This window comes from Corvus brachyrhynchos, unplaced genomic scaffold (assembly GCF_000691975.1).
Source record: "Corvus brachyrhynchos isolate BGI_N302 unplaced genomic scaffold, ASM69197v1 scaffold221, whole genome shotgun sequence".
Taxonomy (NCBI): Eukaryota; Metazoa; Chordata; class Aves; order Passeriformes; family Corvidae; genus Corvus; species Corvus brachyrhynchos.
In genome coordinates, this window is record NW_008236622.1 from 3,161,676 (window position 1) to 3,168,475 (window position 6,800).

Genomic DNA, 6,800 nt, shown 5'->3' on the forward strand with positions numbered 1-6,800 from the left:
TGAGAAATTAGCAATACAATGTTTGTAGTCATAAATACACCTCTAGCATACATATGTAATGCACAGTGCACAATCGTGCATACAAAAAGGTTTTCTTAATACTTTCTGATTCTTAAAGCTTATAGGGCATTTTGGCATCTCTATTTTTAAAAGAGAAGCATTAAAACCACTCTTTCGGCTATATAGGAAAGCTGGCAAAGATGATTAAGCAGTGCATTAGAAAAAAAATAAAGTTTTACTTGTTTACAGGAATTTTAGCTTTGTATCTGGTTGTTGGGAAGATGAAAGAACTGAGGGAAAAGATAAAATTATTACACTGGATCCAGACCAGGGAGGAAGCAATTGGCGCTTTAATAACATAGTTGATATTTGAGGGAACACCACACAGAGCAGTCCTTCACATATGTCCTGTTACAAGATACTTCTCAAGGTGAAAATGCTTTCTGCCACATTCTTTTGAAAACAAACCAAGCCTTCTCCTCAGACTTATCCAACCTAACACACACACCTGTTTTACCAATCTACCTTGGCGATCCAGCAACCCCACTGAATTCACCAATTACACAGCTGTTACCAGCTTCAACTTGTTTTGCTAACTGAACATTCAATATCCACCTAAAAAAGTGTGTGGGATTCTGTTTTAAGACTGAGACTTGAGGACACATGCAGAGACTTTGTCAAAAAAGAATGTCAGCTATTAAAAGTACTGAGGAGATTGGATGCTTGGACTGAGAGCCATCATTAAAACCTTTGTAATTCAAAAACGTAACCAAATGTTGACACAAATTCAATTTTTATTGGATATTCTAGCTGTAAGGATGCTATTGAAAGCCAGAGATCTAACTCGGGTATGACGAAAAGCACACCAAAACGATTATGCAACATCCTACCACTGACACTTGATTACGTGAGAGAATCAAGTGCAGAATTTTTTAACCTTTCACAGAAAAGGAAAGAGCAAAAGCAAACACGACTGCACCCCAGTGCTGTGCACTGTCCACTGGACACGACAGAAGGAAGCCTAAGCCCTGGCTCCTGTCCCAGAAACCATGTTTGCACTTTGCACTGAAATAGTCTCTAGGGTAGTATGGTCCCCAGAAACCCGTGACTGCTAAAAATCGAAGTACCCGTTTTACTTCTCCCAAAAGAATTCTGTGTACATCCATTAAAAAATAATGACGTGGTTTCCAAATTCTTTACTGTAAGTAAAGTTCTTGACAGCAACCAAATGAATGTTAGCGGATTTTTGGTTTGATTTTAGTTTTCAATTTCACATGTTGAGGAAGTTACCTACCAATCTGCAATAATCTGAAAGTGATCAGATATTTAAAATACACTTGAAACCACCAAGATGTAAGATTCTATGAAGCGATTAGAAGTAGCAAAGCATGTAAACACAAACAAGATTACTCTATAATGAACAAGACAGCTGGACATCTATTGTAAATGATTGCTAAGGTTATTTAGAAGCTATTTAGCTGCTAAAAAGAAAACATGAAAACTAATAGTAGAAATACTAGTCAACGAAAGCCATTATAAAAGTTGCATCTGTACTTGGCACAGCAGCAATTTGTTTTACCTACAAGCTTATAATTGCATTAACTTAATTCAAAGCAGAACAAGGATCCTCTGGTTAATATCCAATGTATTCCGGGTATTACAAAACCAACCAAACAAAAAAGCTCCCTTACAAAACGCCTGGTCAGCTCCTATTTTGATCCATACAAGTTAATCAGCTATTGGATACACTTTCATCAAACTGTCTAGAAAGTACACTTTTCATCAAGTGACCAAGACAGTCACCAAACAGTCCCAACAGAGCAGAAGAATTTGACATGTAAGACAAGACAAGCAGCTACTGTGGCAAGTAGTGTAAAAGCAAGAAAATCAGGGAAATTATTTCAGAATACACTTGTATTTGAACTTCTAAAACAATATGCTAAACTTCATTGAGAAAAGAACAAACTGATGAGCATAACACAGGCAATAAGAGCACAGTGGTGTGCAGTGCTAATCAGACAAGGCCCTAAGAACAGTCCCACTTTGGGCCAACACTACCCCATCACCAGTATTCCTGGTCTCAGAGCTGACCCTGAAGAGCAGGTCCCAGAAGGGGCAGCTCTCCCCCATTGGGTCATTAGTGTCCTACCCTCCTCCACAGCCCTTCACTCCAGTGGGGCTGGCAGGGCTGGAGCCCCTTCCCCACCAAGGGCAGCAGCAGAGCAGAACTGGGGAGCTCTCATGCCCTTTAGGGAGCACCAGTACAGGGGTAATACAGTCATCGCAACCCTGTGGTGGAGACTGCAGTGCCAACAGCATCTTCCCCAGTCCCTCCCAGCAGCATCCCAACCACTGGGGAGATGCAGCAGGAACGTGGCTGGAAAGGCTGTTTCTATTCACAGCCCTGAAGTTCTGCTAGCCTCCCCCAGCCCAGCAAAGCACATGCGTGCTCACACACAGATTATTTTTAATCTTTGTTTTAATATAGCTTGTAAATGCACTGCAGAATGCTGACCACTAAACTGACCCATTTACGCTACTTTGCCACATTAAAAGGAGGGGAAAAAAAACCAACAAAAATCCCCTCTGCAACTTCCAACAGCCCCAAACTGAGTAAGCTGCTCTTTGTGAGCCTATTTGTACTAATTATCCTTAGCTAATCACAGGGAGCAAGCCATAACCTGTCAAGAAACTCTGCCAAAATAACTTCACATAACACTGGGTTTCTCGTCAGGAAACAAGATGCACCCAAGTAACAGTGAAAAGCTATCCTCCATATTTCCTCCAAGCAAAGTACAGCTTCCACATCTAACATGCAACCCAATTCAAGTGTTGTAGAACATCTTGTACACCAAAACTGTAGAACAAGAAAAACTCAAACCCAAAATTTTGCTACAATTTACCTAGTTGTTTTGGTTTGTTTTTCTTTTTGCAGGGCATCACAGTACCAAAAACACTTCTTCATATCCTAACCACATCAACAAGCAAGTCAAATCTGGAAAACTGCAATTTCTGAACCAACATGTTGATATTGTCATTAGCTGGAATTCATTTGCAGGAATCAAAACACTTCTCCACTATGAAAATTAGAATTTCTGACTCTGGTGAATGCAAGATATCACATACCGGGCCATCATTTCCATGAAGAATACAAGTTTTCCAAACTTTACATGGCAAAAGCAATAAAAAGCTTGTCACTCTGGCATAAACCAGACTGGCTCTACCTGTATGTAATGCATAGTTGCTACATACAGGTATCAATATAAACACTCCCACAAACAGGGGAGCAATTATTCAACATTACCTGCAACAATAAAAATGAAATGCTGTTTTTATAGTTTGTTGGATTCCATGCTGCATTGATCGTACCACCTGCGTGATTATCCTACACCTTTAATGAGTGGGATTTAAACACCCACCCATATTCCTACTGACTACTACCAGTGCCAGGAAAATCAAGGAGTTTTAGTCCACCCACAGATGGACTTCCTTACTTTAGGCTAACATAACTATACACATGAAATAATCACTAATCATGTTTCAACCTTACTTCTTGCACGCTCAAGAATTATTGTTTTCCAGATCTGGATGACACCAGAGGGAGGAAGAGAAAGTCTTGGAAGAAATATAACCTCAGTCCCATGTCACATTTTATGTCACAATAAGCCAGGGCTCCACAAAGAACATGGCTACACCTCAGGAGACAATAAAAACTGTCAAATGCAACACTTGCAAAGAGTCACAAAAGCCAGTGTCTAATGTCATGATTAAGCATTTAGAACACCCTCCCCAAAATACACTTACTGTACTACTAGAGCGTACTGATACCTGTAACAAGACAAGATGCCTTTTTTCAGCGTGATCTATACCAAGGAAAATAAAATACTCTACTGCAGTGGAAGACAGTGATGCCAGAATGTTTAATATTACACTACTCATGAAGAAAGCTAAATGTCAATAAATCCCTCTGAAAACACCAATAAAGAAGACAGAATAACCACGTCAGAAAAGCAGTTAAAACTCTGACAGCACTGTATGTTCAACCAGGAACTGAGTGAAGACAAAAAAAAGAAGAAAAGCTGGATCCTTTGTTATGGCAGCCAACAAGAGTGTAATTCCATTGACATGGTGGAAAGCTCTCCTAAAAATAACGTGTTGGGTTTTGTTGGTGGGGTTTTTGTTTGTTTGTAATTACAAACACATCTGAGCACCAAAGGATACAACTAAGCATTCAAAAGAAAATTCAGTAGGTCCAAACTTCTATGTACTTCAAGACAATGCCACCTCTGCCTCAAACACCCTGACACAACACAGCTTTACGGAAAGACTTAAATACACTTGACATGACATCTAGTGTGACGAGAGACAAAGTACTGCTACAGTCTATACTGCCCTTTTTTTGGGTACAAATTATTTTCCTGTAACTTTGTATTAAAAGAATTAACTATCTTGTAAGACAGTGCACTGAGTGTGCAGTGAGCATCTCATTACAGGACTTTCATGATGATCTCACTCCATTCTTGCTCTAACTCTAGGCAGACACAGCACCTTGCCATTACAGGCAGAGACAGATGCTGATCTTTCTGCTTGCGGGAAGGCCCCACCCAGCAGCCTGCCGAATCCTCCTTTCTCTGCTCTACCCGATTAAAAGTTGGGTGTACCCCAGGACCCACCCTCCTTCCCATCACCTCTTCAAGGACTATCGGCATCCCCTCATGCCTTGCTGCTGACAACACCACAGCCTCCAGTCAGGAGTTTTTCCCAGTATTTTGTCTCTTTAATACAAGAAATGATTATGCCAAATAATTAAAAATAGAAGAGTTTGGGGGGGAGTGTGTGTAGGTTTGGATATCAAGTTGTGAAAGATTCAAACTGAAGTACCCCACAAGCCTGCAAAACAATTAAGCGAAAGTCTCTAATTTTTTTCCACAGGAGGAGACATATTACAGGGTTTTCACCAAGCTGTAAAAGGCAATTCTTTATCAAACTCTAAAATGCAGCCTCATGACAAATGAGTATAGGAGCCGCTTGTGTTTGATCTTTTCACAAGTCCTGATGTGGAAATGGCAGATAGAGGAGTACTCCAACGCCATAGCCCTGGGATACACAGAGAATTGCTGCCTTGCTGTTGCAATTTACATAAACCCCCGGGACTGTGTCAGACTAGGGCAAAACACGCACATACTGTGAATAATTATTTAACAGTTTCTCTACTGCTTGTGTCTTATTTCTGTGAGGAAGCTGTCTTGAGACAAGAGAAATACGCACAGAAGAATCAGAGCCAGCTGAATTCTCATGGTGCTGCCCTTGGGGACACGACAACCCAGCAGACTAGCAACCAGAGCTGTCCTCTCCAACGTCCTCCCTCGCCTTTCAGCTGAGAGACCAGCAACAGGGAAGGAACAGTAGTAGGTGAGAGAGCTCTAAGCTCACACCTCACCTCTACAGTAAGAGCAGGAGACCAAACCCTGCATATTCTCCTGTGCCAACAGAGCCACCCAATTAGTGACCTGGCATTAAAAAGTAAAACCAAACAAAAAACCACACACCATGCCCCAAATCAGTCAGACAATGATTAAATTAAATAAGCACGGTATGTTAATTATGGATTGCCAAAACAAACAAATATTGATGAAAAAATACACTGAAAATTTATGGTGTTACTGAACATTCACTTCCTAATGTCCAGGCTGAGGAAATGGTATATAGCAGTAACCACATGCCAATCACCTAAACTACTAAATAAAATTTCTTAATGAAGTAAAATTACTTGACTTACCTACACAAAGTAATATTATTCAAAATGTCTACAGATACTTTCTCAAAAGAATCTTTTATCAACAGCTGTAGAAACTCAGTCACCAACTAATTAATCTCAATTTCAAATGTTGTTGGCCTTGGTCTAACACGGACTAGTAACATCCTAAGTGACTTATCCTACTAGATAGGTTTAAACAGAGGAGATGGTTTTATCTTCACCTTTTTTTTAAAAAAAACCTTGCAAGCTATTTCTAACATATCTACAGTCTGTGCTGCTCAGACTCATGACACAGCCAGACTTCTGCAATCCACACACCCAGCCCACGCACTTGAGGAAACCTGCCTGTACAGAAAGATCACTAGACAACAGCATAGTGGAAATTTCCTATCCTTTGCTATTCAACTGGCAGAGTAGCTGCAAGCTCTTATTTCCATCTGAATGGAGGGGAACTCCTGTCAGAGCTCGGGCCCTCTCCTGACAGACAGGAGACACTGGCACGGCAGAGAAAGTACACCCCATGCACAGTCCACTTAAAGCTCCTCCTCACTATTTCAACATCAGTATTCATTGAGATCGCGTCAAGGCCAAGGATGTATTGGCCTGTTCCTTTACACCACGCTGAGATTCTTGTTGGTTTTGCAAGCACAACTATTAAGTATTCCAACTACATCCAAGTTTTGGGAGGAGACGCAGCATTTTCTGAAGTCAGTAAATATGTCCCATGAGGGCTGAAGAAACATCCTAATATTAAGCATTTGTACAACTGTTTAATATGAGAAAACACACTCGGAAAATCCAAATATTTTTATTGGAAGCAACCGCATTACGATAACATGCTTTCCAGCTCAGAGGAAAGTGATAGGAGGACTACCTGAAAACAGGAAAACAAACACTGCCTTCACAGGCTTTACTGGAGAGCCTTCATTTAAAGCTTCCTTTAAGAAAATAAAAGGCCCAGAAGCCCTACGCTGGAACAAATTTAGCACAATGACGCACAACCACACACAACAATCACTTTCTGGAATTGGGGCTCTGGGGG